The sequence below is a fragment of the Zonotrichia albicollis genome, chromosome 3, assembly GCF_047830755.1.
Source record: "Zonotrichia albicollis isolate bZonAlb1 chromosome 3, bZonAlb1.hap1, whole genome shotgun sequence".
Lineage (NCBI taxonomy): Eukaryota > Metazoa > Chordata > Aves > Passeriformes > Passerellidae > Zonotrichia > Zonotrichia albicollis.
The window spans coordinates 165,688-180,132 of NC_133821.1; the positions used below are offsets into that span (position 1 = coordinate 165,688).

The 14,445-nt window shown below is 41.8% G+C and overlaps 1 long non-coding RNA gene across 1 annotated transcript; it reads right to left on the bottom strand.

The window, feature by feature from the left end:
• Positions 1–5,041: 5,041 nt before the first annotated feature.
• LOC141728382 (uncharacterized) lies at positions 5,042–8,459 on the bottom strand. Its single transcript, XR_012579305.1, has 3 exons — positions 7,869–8,459; positions 6,450–6,656; positions 5,042–5,315 (listed from the first exon to the last, which is right to left on the bottom strand). It is a non-coding gene; the product is annotated as an uncharacterized LOC141728382 (long non-coding RNA).
• Positions 8,460–14,445: the final 5,986 nt, after the last annotated feature.

Consider the following 14,445-nt stretch of genomic DNA (forward strand, 5'->3'; position numbering starts at 1 on the left):
GTCCTCATAAGCTCCATTTCTGCTCCTGGGGAAGCGGGGAGGGACTGGCAAGATGAAATTGCAAAGGGGAAGGACAAAATTCCCCGCTCCAAACCCACACGGGCTCACCTGTTCGGCTGCTGCTCCCCGGCACAAAGATTCGTCCCTCGGCACAAACCCCTCCACTCAGCAGCTCCATGCAAAAATGTACAGAGGCAAACTCTCCCCCCGTTAAAACCGCCTCGCCCCGGCAAGAGCCACCCCCTCATCATCCTCACAGCTCACACCTGGGCTGCTCCGAGCCCCATCATCCTCACACTCACACCTGGGCTGCTCCGAGCCTCTCATCATCCTCACACTCACACCTGGGCTGCTCCGAGCCCTCATCATCCTCACACTCACACCTGGGCTGCTCCGAGCCCTCATCATCCTCACACTCACACCTGGGCTGCTCCGAGCCCCCATCATATATTTGTCATATTTATATTCGCTTTTAGATTTAGAATTTATATTACTGTATAATATTTATTATATTGTATATTACATCTTTTCATGTTACTTACATAGATTTCTATTTCTATTTCTTTTTAAATTCATAGTTTAGTATTACATCTTTAGATTTTTATTATATATTTCTCTGTGCCAATTTAGATTTCTATAGTACTTATATTATTTATATTAAAACCCCTGCCTCTAACGAAAGAAAAACCAAAGACACCCCTTTATTTAAACCACATTTAAAATTTTAAAAATAATTTTGTTTGTCGTAATTCTATTCACATTTACATTTGTAATTTTCATTTATTATATTTATAGATATCTTATAGATTGGAGAGAATACCTTTTTATATAATAATAGATATATTTTTTTTCACAACATATTTCTTTTACTTATATTTACGTATATTAAATATTTATCGACATCGATATATATAGGATATAATTGGATTTCAATTTTTATACCTTTTATGAAATCTCCAGCCTATACCCCAATAAAAGCCAAACAATCCCCAATTTATTTAAACTAGATTTAAACATCAATCCTGTCACGGCTGCATTGCACAGCAGTGCCCCGAGCTAATCTGACACTTGTTCATCTCCTGTACCTGAGACTGAACCCGCTCACCTTGATCGCACCTGGCAGAACCATTTTCGTACCTTTTCCTGGCATTGCTTGGGTTTTCTCTTGCCTTTTTTGTGGCCTCTATTGCCTCTCTTTCTTGCCTTGTTTCTTGGGGCTTTTACTCCCTTTTTCCTTGACGTTTTCTGGCATTTCTTGGGTTCTTTTCTTCGTTTCTTCTTGCCCATCTTGGGGGGTTTTTTCTGTTTGTTTCTGGGGTTTTTTTCCGGAAATTTTCATCCCCATCCTGGTTTTTTTTTTTTTTTTGTTTTTTTTTTGTTTTTTTTTTTTTGGTTTTTTTTTTTTTTTTTTTTTTTTCTGATTTTATTTCTTGCCCATCTTGGGGATTTTTTCTGGGTTTTTTCTTGCGCATCTCCAAGTCTTTATCCTTTTTTTTTTTTTTTTTCCCCTGCGTTTCTCCTTGCCCTCCTTGGTTTTTTTTTTTTGGCCTGCCTGCCTTCCTTCCTTCCTGCCTTCCTATCCTTCTTTCTTTCTTCATTTCAGTTCCATTCCTTATTTTCTTGTTTTCCTTTTCTTTCTTTCTTTCCCTCTATGTCTAATCTTGGTTTTCCTTTCTAGCTTTAGAATAAAAAAGCAGCACTAAAAACTTTCGGGCTACCTGGCAGTAAAAAAAAAACTGCAAAACGAAAATGATGTAAAGAAAACTATTTACTCCCTGGGAGCCTGAAATTTTCTACTGCTGTACGTGACATAGAGCTTTTATTCCTTCTTATAGATAGTTGATATTTTATACTTACTTTATACAGCGCCCCCTGCCGTGTGATCCGGAGACCTGCAGGGAGAGCGCTGCGGCGTCCTTCGGTTCTGTTTAAAGAAACTCGGCTCAATTCGGCTTGCTTCGGCTCTTGGTCTAAACTCGTTTCAGTTCGGCTCTTCGGCCCAACTCGGCACGCTTGGGCTAAACTCGGTCACACTCGGCGCATTGTCTAAATGCGGCCAGTGTCGGCTACCCTCGGCTATCGATTCCAGTCGGCTATCATCGGCTCTTAGTGTAAACTCGGCTGTTTTCGGCCACACTCGGCTCTTCGGCTCAAGTCGGCTCTGTTCGGCCACACTCGGCTCTTCGCCTCTACCGAACAATTCGGCCCCGCTCGAAATATACCTATTTTTACATTGGAAGTATACATTTCTCTTAGGATTTTTACTTCTCTAACACTTGCAGGATTCAAAATAAAACCCCTGCGTCCACCCATACATGCCAAATACAAACCCCTTTCATTTCAACTGTATTTAATTTTTTTTAAATAATATTTTTCAAATTTAGATCCACATTTATATTTAAATTCTATACTGATGTGTGTTCGATTTTGCATTTCTATTTTCCCATTTATTTATAAATTTATATTCTATGTTACAACTCTTCCTATTACTTCTATTTTTTTTTCGTATTTTTATTCAGATCTTTATATATTTATTATATCTTTCTGTGTGAGGATTTTTACTTCTGTAGCACTTCCATTATTTAAAATAAAACCCCTGCCTCCACCCACGTTAAAGCCAAAAAGAAAACCCTTTCTTCTCAACTGTATTTCAATATTTTTTAAAATTCTATTTTTCAGGTCCATATTCACATTTACATTTAAAATGTATACTTACGTATGCTGTTATTTGTATTCTCCATTACATCTCTTCCTATTATCTCTATTTACTTATATTTTGTGTTTATATCTATATTTATATCTTGATTGTATATCTCAATATTGAGAAATATATACCAATAATATCTACATTCATATCATTTAAAATAAAAACCCTGCCTCTAACCCAGTAAGAATAAAAAAAACCCCAACCCTTTCTTTCAAACAATATTTAAATAGGTTTTATCCTTATGTCTGATTTTTATATTCCTATTTGCATTTATAATGTACATTAATGTATATTGCTTACTTATACATTTATCTTTATCAATCTCAATTTGTACATAAATTTATATTCTATATTACATCTGATGCGAGCAGTTATATATTTTTATACATATTTTTATACATTGACTATATATTTCTGCGTCAAGATTTTTACTTCTGTAACACTTATTTAAAATAAAACCCCTGCCTCTACTTAAATAAAAGCCAAAAAATTCCCTTTCTTTTAAACTATACTTACCTATTTTTATATTTATAATCCCATTTATAATTTATATTGCCGTATCATGTTATTTTTATTCTATACTACAACTCTTCATATTACTTACCTATATTTATAGTTCAATTTGTAGTCATAGTTTAGCAATCTCCCTTTATATATTTATTATCTATTTCTATTTAAGATTCACATTTCTATAACACTTCTATCATTTAAAATAAAACTCCTGCCTCTAACCAAATCAAAACCAAGGACACTTCTTTATTTCAACCACATTTAAAATTTAACAAGTAACTTTATCTTTCAAAATTATAATCATATTTAGATTGATAATTTTTATTCATTATATTCATAGATATTATATATATCTTAGGGAGAATGCCCTCTAATATAATCATAGATAGAAAATTTCTGTATTGTATATTTCTTTTACTTAGATTTATTTAATATCAATATTTATAGATATTTGTATTTCCCTATATATTTGTATCTGAATTTTTATTTTATTTCTATTTATATGATTTATTAATAAAAACAGGTCTACAACCTAATAAAACCCCCAATTTAACTATATTTAAGTATTTTTATATTTACAATCTATATTTATATATCTTTGTGCATATATATAATAGACTATCATTTATCTATGTGATAATATCTTACAATTCCATACCATGAATTATAGTTTTATATATGTATCTGTTCTCTATATTTATGTTCACCACTCTAATGTAATATTTCTTTTTAAATGTATATTTATTTCTATTTTCATCTCTATATTAAACCATATAAATAAGCCACAACAATACCGTACCTTTGTCAGCACCGGCACGCAGCACACGCTCATCCCATCGCAGCACATCAAAACAAAAGATATTTTTATCACTAACGGAACAAACATCCCACAACACTGAACCCTCATGAACACTCAAATAAACCTAACCCAAAATAAATTTTAAATCCCACTTCAACTAGCCCAAAACCTGCGCACATGCTCATCATAAACGTCCTCCTAAACCAGTATCTCAAAAACCCCAAAAACCTCAAATACACCTTGAAAATGACACAACTGCTAAGAAAAACAAACACCCACTAAAAATTAAACCAAACCAACTCACTAGACTCAAAACTGTACAACTGACCCTAAACAGTACTAAAAGAAGCCCCCAAAGCTCTACCTTTATGCTAATGCACAAATAAAAACCAATAATCTATAAAACTTAATTTAAAATTAAAAGAAAACTAATTCAAAGCATAAAAATAAAAAATCTAAACTGTTAAAATACTAAAAAATATCACTACCCAAATTAAAAAACATATTGCCTATAAAAACCCACCATGTAAATACCCCTGTCACCAAAAATAAAACTAAAAAAACCTATCCAACCAGAAAGAAAACGGAACTTAGGAAAACCAAAACCATAACGTTCAAGTACTCACACCACATCCCTTACCGGACAGCAACTATAAACAACATCAAACCATACAATCAATTCTAAAAACCACCTTAAAACCACTACATTGAAAAACCTTTCAAAAATTAAACACTGCATTTAACCAAAGCCATCGAATAAATTCACACCCACAAACTCCGGCAGCCCACCTGGCCCAACCAAAGCTGTATGTTTATGCATACAGTAAACAAAGCCAAAACCCCAGTAATACCTATCACAAGTCTATGAAAGAAACCTATTGAAATCAATCCTGTCTCAAATACAAACCAACCCATCCAGAAAGTTAGTTCACTCAAAAAACAACTTACACTGAGTTAATCATACCAAGAAATTAAACAACACACCATATACCACCAATGAATATAATAGTCAGGTAAAGAAAAACTACTTTTTTTTTTCTTTTTTTTATTTAAACTAACTTCTTTTATTAGCTAGAACAAAAGATTTTGCCAGGCCTGTAACAACAACAACAACTTCTTTTTCTTCTTCACCTTCTGAAATGTCCCTTCTCACTCCCAAATTCCTTTCAACTCCTGAGTTTACATCCAAGCAAAAAGCAAAATTCGTGCGCTCGCGCGTTCGATGCTCCTGTCAGATTCTCTGCTTCCCTCCACATCTTCTTACGCTTTCAGCCTTCACGCCGTCCTGCCGTGATGAGTCTGACAGAAGAATTGGCACATGTTAACAGAGCATTTCCCTCCCTCCCTCCCTCCCTCCGGTTTCCTCAGCACATTCCAATCCATCCCAAGCCTGCAACGATGCACGCTCACCCCAAGGCTCACAGCAAGCATGCAGCAGCTCAGGCTTACTGGGCTCCAGGGCTCTGTGCCTTAGACAGCCGAGGAAACTTCTGATGAGCCTCCGTTCCAATAAACTGGGATGCAAACTCACCTCCATCTCAGAGCCTCAGTGACCTCGGCCAGCCCCTTCCTCACTTCCCTGGGTCACAATCACTTCCAGGCAGAAGGATGCCAAGCAGGCTTTTGTCTTTTCTCTTAAGTGCCAACAGGTAAAATACGTAGGCTTTGACATAACTGATTACCCTCTCTTTGCACTCTCCCAAGGACAGTTTTAAAGAAAAGATAGAAGAAGATTGCTGCTAAATCCATATGGGATAAGGAGGAAAGCAGCAAGGATCCCAGGCCAGCAGCGTGCCCAGGCAGCGTCACGTCCCTGCCACCCTGTGACAAGGCACACAGCTGCAAAGCCCCAAAGCCTGCAGGCCCTGGAGCTGCCACACGGATGGACCCGGTTCCCTTCCCGGGTGCCCAGAGGGAAACCTGAGGGCAGGTGTCCACCCCGAGGCTGCACCCAGAGCCCCGGGCAGGGATGGAGTCGCTGACTGCCCTCTGGGGACGAGACCCTCCCTGCAGGCGACACTGCCTTGTCCTCTCCCTCCCCGTGGGACAGGGACCTCCAGGCTCTATCACCAGCCTCCTTCCGTCAGCATCCAGGTGCTGTGTTAGAGCCACACGGGTCGAGGCTTTCCAGAACCATAGCGTCCTTTAGGCTGCAAAAGCCTTCTAAGGTCATCGAGCCCGGCTGCTGGGTCATCGAGCCCCAGCACTGCCAAGCCCCCACCCCAATCAGGTCCCGAAACACCACATCTTGCCATGCTTTAAATGTCTCCAGCAATGGGGACTGCCCTGGGCAGCCTGCTCCTATGCCTGACCACCCTTTCAGTGAACAAATTGGTCCTCAAAGCCAATCTAAGCCTTCCCTGCTGCAACTTGAGGCCATTTCCTTTTGTCACCTCACTTCTTACTGGGGAGATCTCGGTACTTAAACCTTACCTGCTCCTTCCCTAGCAGGTCTCTGGCTTGGCTCGATGAGAGGAGAAACACTCCCACCACAGGAATGGCAGCTCAGCAGCTCCCACACCAAGGCAGGCTGCAGGCAGGGAGCAGCTGTCCTCACCACAGCTCGCGCGTCAGCTCTCAGAGATTGGCTCTGCTCTTCCTCCCGGGCAGATCTCTGCTCAGTGCTTCAGAACTGGCTGTCTGGAGGAAGGGGAAAAAACAGGTTAGCCAAGAATTTTATCCCGACTTATCTGATGTCTTTGCCCGCTTTGCCTCCTCCTGACTTCCTCCTGCTAAGAAAACAGCTGCCTTTGGACTTCTAGGGGGAACTTTCACGTAATGCTTATAGAAAAGGAACTACAGAAAAGTGCCTCCTTTTTAAAGACTCAGCCAAGCAGACAGATAACTGCAGCTTCTCCATCCCCACTGCCTGCAGAGCTGGCAGGCACCAGGCCAGCTCTGCTCCTGCTTCAAGCTGTTCCCAGCTCTGCCAGAAGAACTGAAGGCTGCTCTGGCGTTCCATTGCTCCGCTTCTCCCAAAAAGGATCCGTCAGCGCCGATACCCCTCCACGGGAAGGGCTCTTCTGTCTCACACGCTCGGTGACACGAGGCTACGCGAAGCTGCAGCAGCCTCTGCTCCACGTGGGAAGGGCTTTCTTCCTCCTCTGGCACCTGGCTGCCGTGGGCAGGGACAGCTTGCTCACAGATGCTGGGGCTGCCCCATCCCTGGAAGTGTTCCAGGCCCATTGGTGCTCTGGCATCGGGCTCAGAGCAACCTGCTCTATGGAACCACGTCCCTGCCCACGGCAGCAGGCTTGGAATGAGGTGATCTTTAGAGCCCCTTCCAACCTGAATTATTCCATGATTCTATCAACTCAAAACACTAGGGGAATACATCTGTAAAGGTCACTAAATACATGAAAGAATCTCCCCATCAGCAAATTTTTGAATGAATAGTATATCTACAAACAGGGAGAAATATTCTTGCTACCTGCTCTTGCTACCTTTCAGGCCTAATTTTAGCTATCACTTCAAGTTTTAAAATATTTTCTTTTGAAATTATAGGCAGTGTTCAAATTTTAGCATTTTTACACTATTGCAGAACCAAAAATTGCTGACAATCAGGCCGTGTCATTCTTTATGGAGCAGAGCCATCATGACAGAATTTCTGGGACAGAAATTTTACACGATGTCACTCCACAGAGAGCACCAAATTCCATATCAGGTGGCACTTCTGCTCCTCCACATCAGAAATCTAAACTAGGACAAGTGAAGTTTTGACTTGGCACTGGTGCCACCTTGGGTCTGGGAACCACCCTGCATACCAAAGAATTTCAGGAGCCAGCCGGCCACCCCCAGCCACAGCCCCCCCCCCACAAACCACGGCCCTTTTCCCTGGCAAACAAAACTCACCTGCCCCGCTTCTGGATGGCACACTGCAGGAGCCACGAGGCGCTATCACGTCAGCCCGACTTGGCACTGGGGCCAGCTTGGGTCTGGGAACCATCCTGCCTATCGTGGAATTTCAGGAGCCACCAGGCCACTCCCGGCTACTGGCTAACCTCATGCGGCTCTTTGTCCTAACGCGGCTAATGTCAGCTACACTAGGCTATCCTGGTCTCTTAAGCTAAACTCGGTTATTTTCGGCCACACTCGGATCTTCGGAACACTTCAGCCCGGCTCGGCTCGCTGAGGGCGGGAGAGCGGGCATGAGAGGACCCCGGCGCAGACAGGCCAGGTTAACCCAGATGCCTGTCACAAACCCGCAGAAATACGCCCGCCCGCGGCGACGCTGAGCCCACAGCATGTATCGGATACGCTTCAAACGCCGCAGAAAAATCCGTCGGGGCCGCCATGACGTCGGTGTTCCATGCAGGCAGTTCACTTACACCCACCGGGGTCCTCCACTTCCCCGCCATCTCGAGAAGGTCAACGAAAAGTCCGAGACACCCGCGACACGCCACTCCCAGCATGGCGGCCTCTCGCCTGCCTGCCGGCGCACGGCTGCAGTACCGCGCTCTGCCCACAAGGAGGCAGCACTGCCGCCCGCCCCAGACGGGGGCGCAGCGCGCCTCGGGGCTGCGGGCAGCGACGGCGGCAAAAAAGAACAGGCGCGACCCCAGACAAAAACTGCTCTGACATAAATGCCAAAAACCTGCCTCTTATCCGACGTGACCAAAACAAGCTCCGTTCTTTTAAATGATATTTAAATAAAGTTGATATTTCTATTTTTCGTATTTATATTCAAGTGCATATTTATAGTGGACATGGATGCAGTATGTAATTTGTACAGTATATTATGTCTATTCCTTATACTATATTACGTCTATTCCTACTAATAATATTTATTTATCTTTTGTGTTTTTATAAATATTTTTATGTATCGATTCTATATTTATATTTTTGAAATTCTATTTCTAAAACACGTTTATTATTTAAAATTAAAATCCCTTTCTAACTCAATAAATACAAAAAACCCTCCTTTTAAACTATATTGAAATATTTTTATATTTATAGTTTGTATGACTATATTCAAATTTATATTTATAGTTTATATTGATGCATTATATTCATAACTACATATAATATGCATCTTAGTCAAAAATATACGGGAATTATTTTTTAAATTATGTACCATATATGCTGCTACCCCTTATTTTTCCTTATATTTCTAATTTTTCTATAAATCTTTAATGTGTTTATGATGTATTTCTATACTTAGATTTCTACCTTTATAGTATTTGTATTTGTAATTTTTACACTAAAATCCCTGCTTTGGCAAAGAAAAAACAAAACCATCCATTATTTTAAACTACCTTAATTTTTTTTAATCTTTATATTTATCATAATATACAACAAATGATAGATATATCACATCCGTGTACTATATTTATACCTACTTTATATCCATTTCCTATAATATATTTTAATAAGATATATACAGTATTATTTGTATTATATATTGGATCAATTTATGTTATTGTATATTTACACTTTATTACTAATTTTTCATATATCTGTATATAGTTGCAATACATTTCTATATTTGCTTTTTTGTTTGGGTTGTATTTCCATTTATATTCTCTATTCATATATCTGTATACATACACAATGCTCTATTAAAAACTAGAATAACTAATTGTAACATATAATGACTTATGTTCCATGTTAAATTTTAAAAATTGACCGAATATATAAAAATAACGTTGGCTCATTCCCATTTCTACACATCTATTTCTTTTGTTTCAATATAGTGAGAAGTTATAATTGTATATTTAAAATCCAATTCCTAAATGAAATGACAGAACAAACAGCATCAAATTCCCACCAATATCTTCCAAAAACATCGAGACACCTCCAACAGCCAAACAAGCGTCAGAGAAAAAACAAAGAACACTCTTGTCAATAACAATTCTCATCACGACCGAAAAATGGAACCAAAAGAAAAGAAAACCCTATAGAAACACACACAGCAAATTACAAAAGGTACTAAAGAAAAATCAAACCAATCTTCTAAACTCCAGACAGTGCCACTCACACTGAACGTTACTAAAAAAAAAAAAAAAAAAAAAAAAACGACAAAATTCTACCTCTACGCTAACTCAAAGAATAAACAATCCTCTGTAAAAATAACTTTAAAAACTGAACTAATTAACAAAATGGAAAACATCTCAACCGCTAAAAACTAAGAAATTAACTACCCTAGTAAAAAACTCTTTAAAAACCCACCATATAAATACCCATGTTCCCAAAATAAAAACCTGGTCAACAATACTCAAAGACATTAAAAGACAACAACAACAAAAAAGAAAATGAAGAAGCCACCAACAAGAATAATCCCAAAAACCAAATAAGCCTAAATCTGCAACAAAAATATTATTCCCAACTGAATAAACCCATAGTGCCTCAAGCTATCAAAATAAAAATAACACCTAGAAACAAACACAAAGACTCAAGACAAACGTAACCATAAACAATGTCTCCCAAATTACCCGCAACCATAAAACATACACTACAATCAAACCAACCAAATAAATAAAAGCCCTGGAAGACGATAAACACACATGCAATTCTCGAGATTAAAAACCCGCTGCTATGAACGACACGACGCTACCTCAAAAGCCCACCGAAACAAACACTACCCGCTCACGCCAATAAAAGCCACCTCAACAGAATTAAAATCCGAACCGCTGCTTCGCGCTACGACCCGTAAAAACCATTGCGCGCCTTTCTAAACATAATACCCCGGCAAAAAAAACATATCCGACTATGAAACCAAATCCGAAACGAACCTTTATCATCCCCACCGGCACCGAGAACCGCAGCACTCAGGAAGAACCCCGTAGCCCTTAGCGTACCCCCGCTGCAAACCGAACACAGCGATGCAATCAATGCCGAAAAAGCGCCTCCGAACCGCGGCACCGCCCCAGCACCGCGAGCAGCCGAAGCCCGCGCTCGCTGCCGGCCCCGGACGGAGCGCGGCTCCCGCCAGGAGACCGGCTCCTCCGGCGGCTCCTCCGGCACGCGGGGCCGGCGCCGGCCCGGAGAGCCGCGCCCGCTGCCCCTGCCCGGCGGGGCCGGCGCCGGGCCCGGGGGTGGCGGCGGCGCCCGAGCCCCGCGCCCGGAGCGGCCGGCACCGCCCGGGCCGCCGCAGCAGCGCCCGCGCCGCCTCTGCCGCCCTTGGCCGGCCCGGCGCGGGTCCCCTCGGCTCGCACCGGCGCGGCTCCGCCACCGCCGCCCTTGGCCGGCCCGGCCGCGCCAAATCCCCCGTGCGCCCCGGCAGCTGCCCGGGCCGTGCCAGCGCCGCTCCCGAGCGGCAACGTTCCGGCCCGGGCCGCGGGCACCACAAGCGCCCTCCCATGCAGCGGCACGGCCCCATTGCAGCCCTGCAAACGCTGCCACAGCTGCAGCTTCCCGCAACCGAAGCCCGAAACTGACGCCGCAGGCGGGGCTCGCCTCCCTTCAACAAGGGCAAAGAAGTGTCCTCTCCCCTTCACGTTCGTCCCCTACGAGAGCACAAAAGAAGGGGCGCTCCTCAAATGAAAGCCTTCGACTGATGGCAAAGGGCCATTTCCACCTCCATTCAAACCCTTGAAAAGGAGGGACACCGCGGCTGCCCCCTCCATTTAAACCCTAGGGTGCTGAAAATGGGGTGGCTGCCTTCAAACCAAACCCATAACACCACAAGAATACTTTTCCCGTTCCCCTTCAAATAGAACGCAGGGATTCCCTGTCACCCCCGGGATACCCCCAACAGCCTGGAAAAGGCAGCTTTTCCTGCAATCAACGCCCTTAAAACCACATGTGAAGAGGGATCCCCTCAGTTCAAACGCAGACAATAAAAGAAGAGGAGCTGCTTCCTTCTCCTTAATCCCTTTCGTCCTCATAAGCTCCATTTCTGCTCCTGGGGAAGCGGGGAGGGACTGGCAAGATGAAATTGCAAAGGGGAAGGACAAAATTCCCCGCTCCAAACGCACACGGGCTCACCTGTTCGGCTGCTGCTCCCCGGCACAAAGATTCGTCCCTCGGCACCTCCTTTAAGCGATGCTTGGACGTACCCAAGCGCGAATCCGGGTGTTTCCGCCGACCCTGGGAGAAGCTGTCGCAGTCCTTCCGTGAGACAGCGCCGGGAGCGCCCCATAAACACCTCCACTCAGCAGCTCCATGCAAAAATGTACAGAGGCAAACTCTCCCCCCGTTAAAACCGCCTCGCCCCGGCAAGAGCCACCCCCTCATCATCCTCACAGCTCACACCTGGGCTGCTCCGAGCCCCTCATCATCCTCACACTCACACCTGGGCTGCTCCGAGCCCCTCATCATCCTCACACACACACCTGGGCTGCTCCGAGCCCCTCATCATCCTCACACTCACACCTGGGCTGCTCCGAGCCCCCATCATCTATTTGTCATATTTATATTCGCTTTTAAATTTAGAATTTATATTACTGTATAATATTTACTATATTGTATATTACATCTCTTCATGTTACTTACATAGATTTCTATTTCTATTTCTTTTTAAATTCATAGTTTAGTATTACATCTTTAGATTTTTATTATATATTTCTCTATGCCGATTTAGATTTCTATAGTACTTATATTATTTAAAATAAAACCCCTGCCTCTAACGAAAGAAAAACCACAGACACCCCTTTATTTAAACCACACTTAAAATTTTAAAAATTATTTTGTTTGTCGTAATTCTATTCACATTTACATTTGTAATTTTCATTTATTATATTTATAGATATCTTATAGATTGGAGAGAATACCTTTTATATAATAATGGATATATTCTTTTTACACAACATATTTCTTTTACTTATATTTACGTATATTAAATATTTATCGATATCGAGATATATAGGATATAATTGGATTTCTATTTTTATACCTTTTATGAAATCTCCAGCCTATACCCCAATAAAAGCCAAACAATCCCCAATTTTTTTAAACTAGATTTAAACACAAATCCTGTCACGGCTGCATTGCACAGCAGTGCCCCGAGCTAATCTGACACTTGTTCATCTCCTGTACCTGAGACTGAACCCGCTCACCTTGATCGCACCTGGCAGAACCATTTTCGTACCTTTTCCTGGCATTGCTTGGGTTTTCTCTTGCCTTTTTTGTGGCCTCTATTGCCTCTCTTTCTTGCCTTGTTTCTTGGGGCTTTTACTCCCTTTTTCCTTGACTTTTTCTGGCATTTCTTGGGTTCTTTTCTTCGTTTTTTCTTGCCCATCTTGGGGTTTTTTTCTGGGTTTTTTCTTGCGCATCTCGAAGTCTTTATCCTTTTTTTTTTTCTTTTTTTCGTCTTTTTTTTTCTTTTTTTCGTCTTTTTTTTTTTTTTTCCCTGTCTTTCTCCTTGCCCTCCTTCGTTTTTTTCCTTTGGCCTGCCTGCCTTCCTTCCTTCCTGCCTTCCTATCCTTCTTTCTTTCTTTCTTCCTTTCAGTTCCTTTCCTTATTTTCTTGTTTTCCTTTTCTTTCTTTCTTTCCCTGTATGTCTAATCTTGGTTTTCCTTTCTAGCTTTAGAATAAAAAAGCAGCAGTAGAAACTTTCAGACTACCTGGCAGTAAAACAAACCTGCAAAACGAAAATGATGTAAAGAAAACTATTTACTCCCTGGGAGCCTGAAATTTTCTACTGCTGCACATGACATAGAGCTTTTATTCCTTCTTATAGATAGTTGATATTTTATACTTACTTTATACAGCGCCCCCTGCCGTGTGCCCCGGAGACCTGCAGGGAGAGCGCTGCGGCGTCCTTCGGTTCTGTTTCAAGAAACTCGGCTCAATTCGGCTTGCTTCGGCTCTTCGGCCGAACTCGGCACGCTTGGGCTAAAGTCGGTCACATTCGGCGCATTGTCTAAATGCGGCCAGTGTCGGCTACCCCGGGCTATCGATTCCAGTCGGCTATCCTCGGCTCTTGGTGTAAACTCGGCTGTTTTCGGCTACACACGGCTCTTCGGGTAAACTCGGCTCTTTTCGGCCACACTCGGCTCTTCGGCTCAAGTCGCCTCTGTTCGGCCACACTCGGCTCTTCGCCTCTACCGAACAATTCGGCCCCGCTCGAAATATACCTATTTTTACATTGGAAGTATACATTTCTCTTAGGATTTTTACTTCTCTAACACTTGCAGGATTCAAAATAAAACCCCTGCGTCCACCCATACATGCCAAATACAAACCCCTTTCATTTCAACTGTATTTCATTTTTTTTTTTTAATAATATTTTTCAAATTTAGATCCACATTTATATTTAAATTCTATACTGATGTGTGTTCGATTTTGCATTTCTATTTTCCCATTTATTTATAAATTTATATTCTATGTTACAACTCTTCCTATTACTTCTATTTTTTTTCGTATTTTTATTCAGATCTTTATATATTTATTATATCTTTCTGTGTGAGGATTTTTACTTCTGTAGCACTTCCATTATTTAAAATAAAACCCCTGCCTCCACCCACGTTAAAGCCAAAAAGAAAACCCT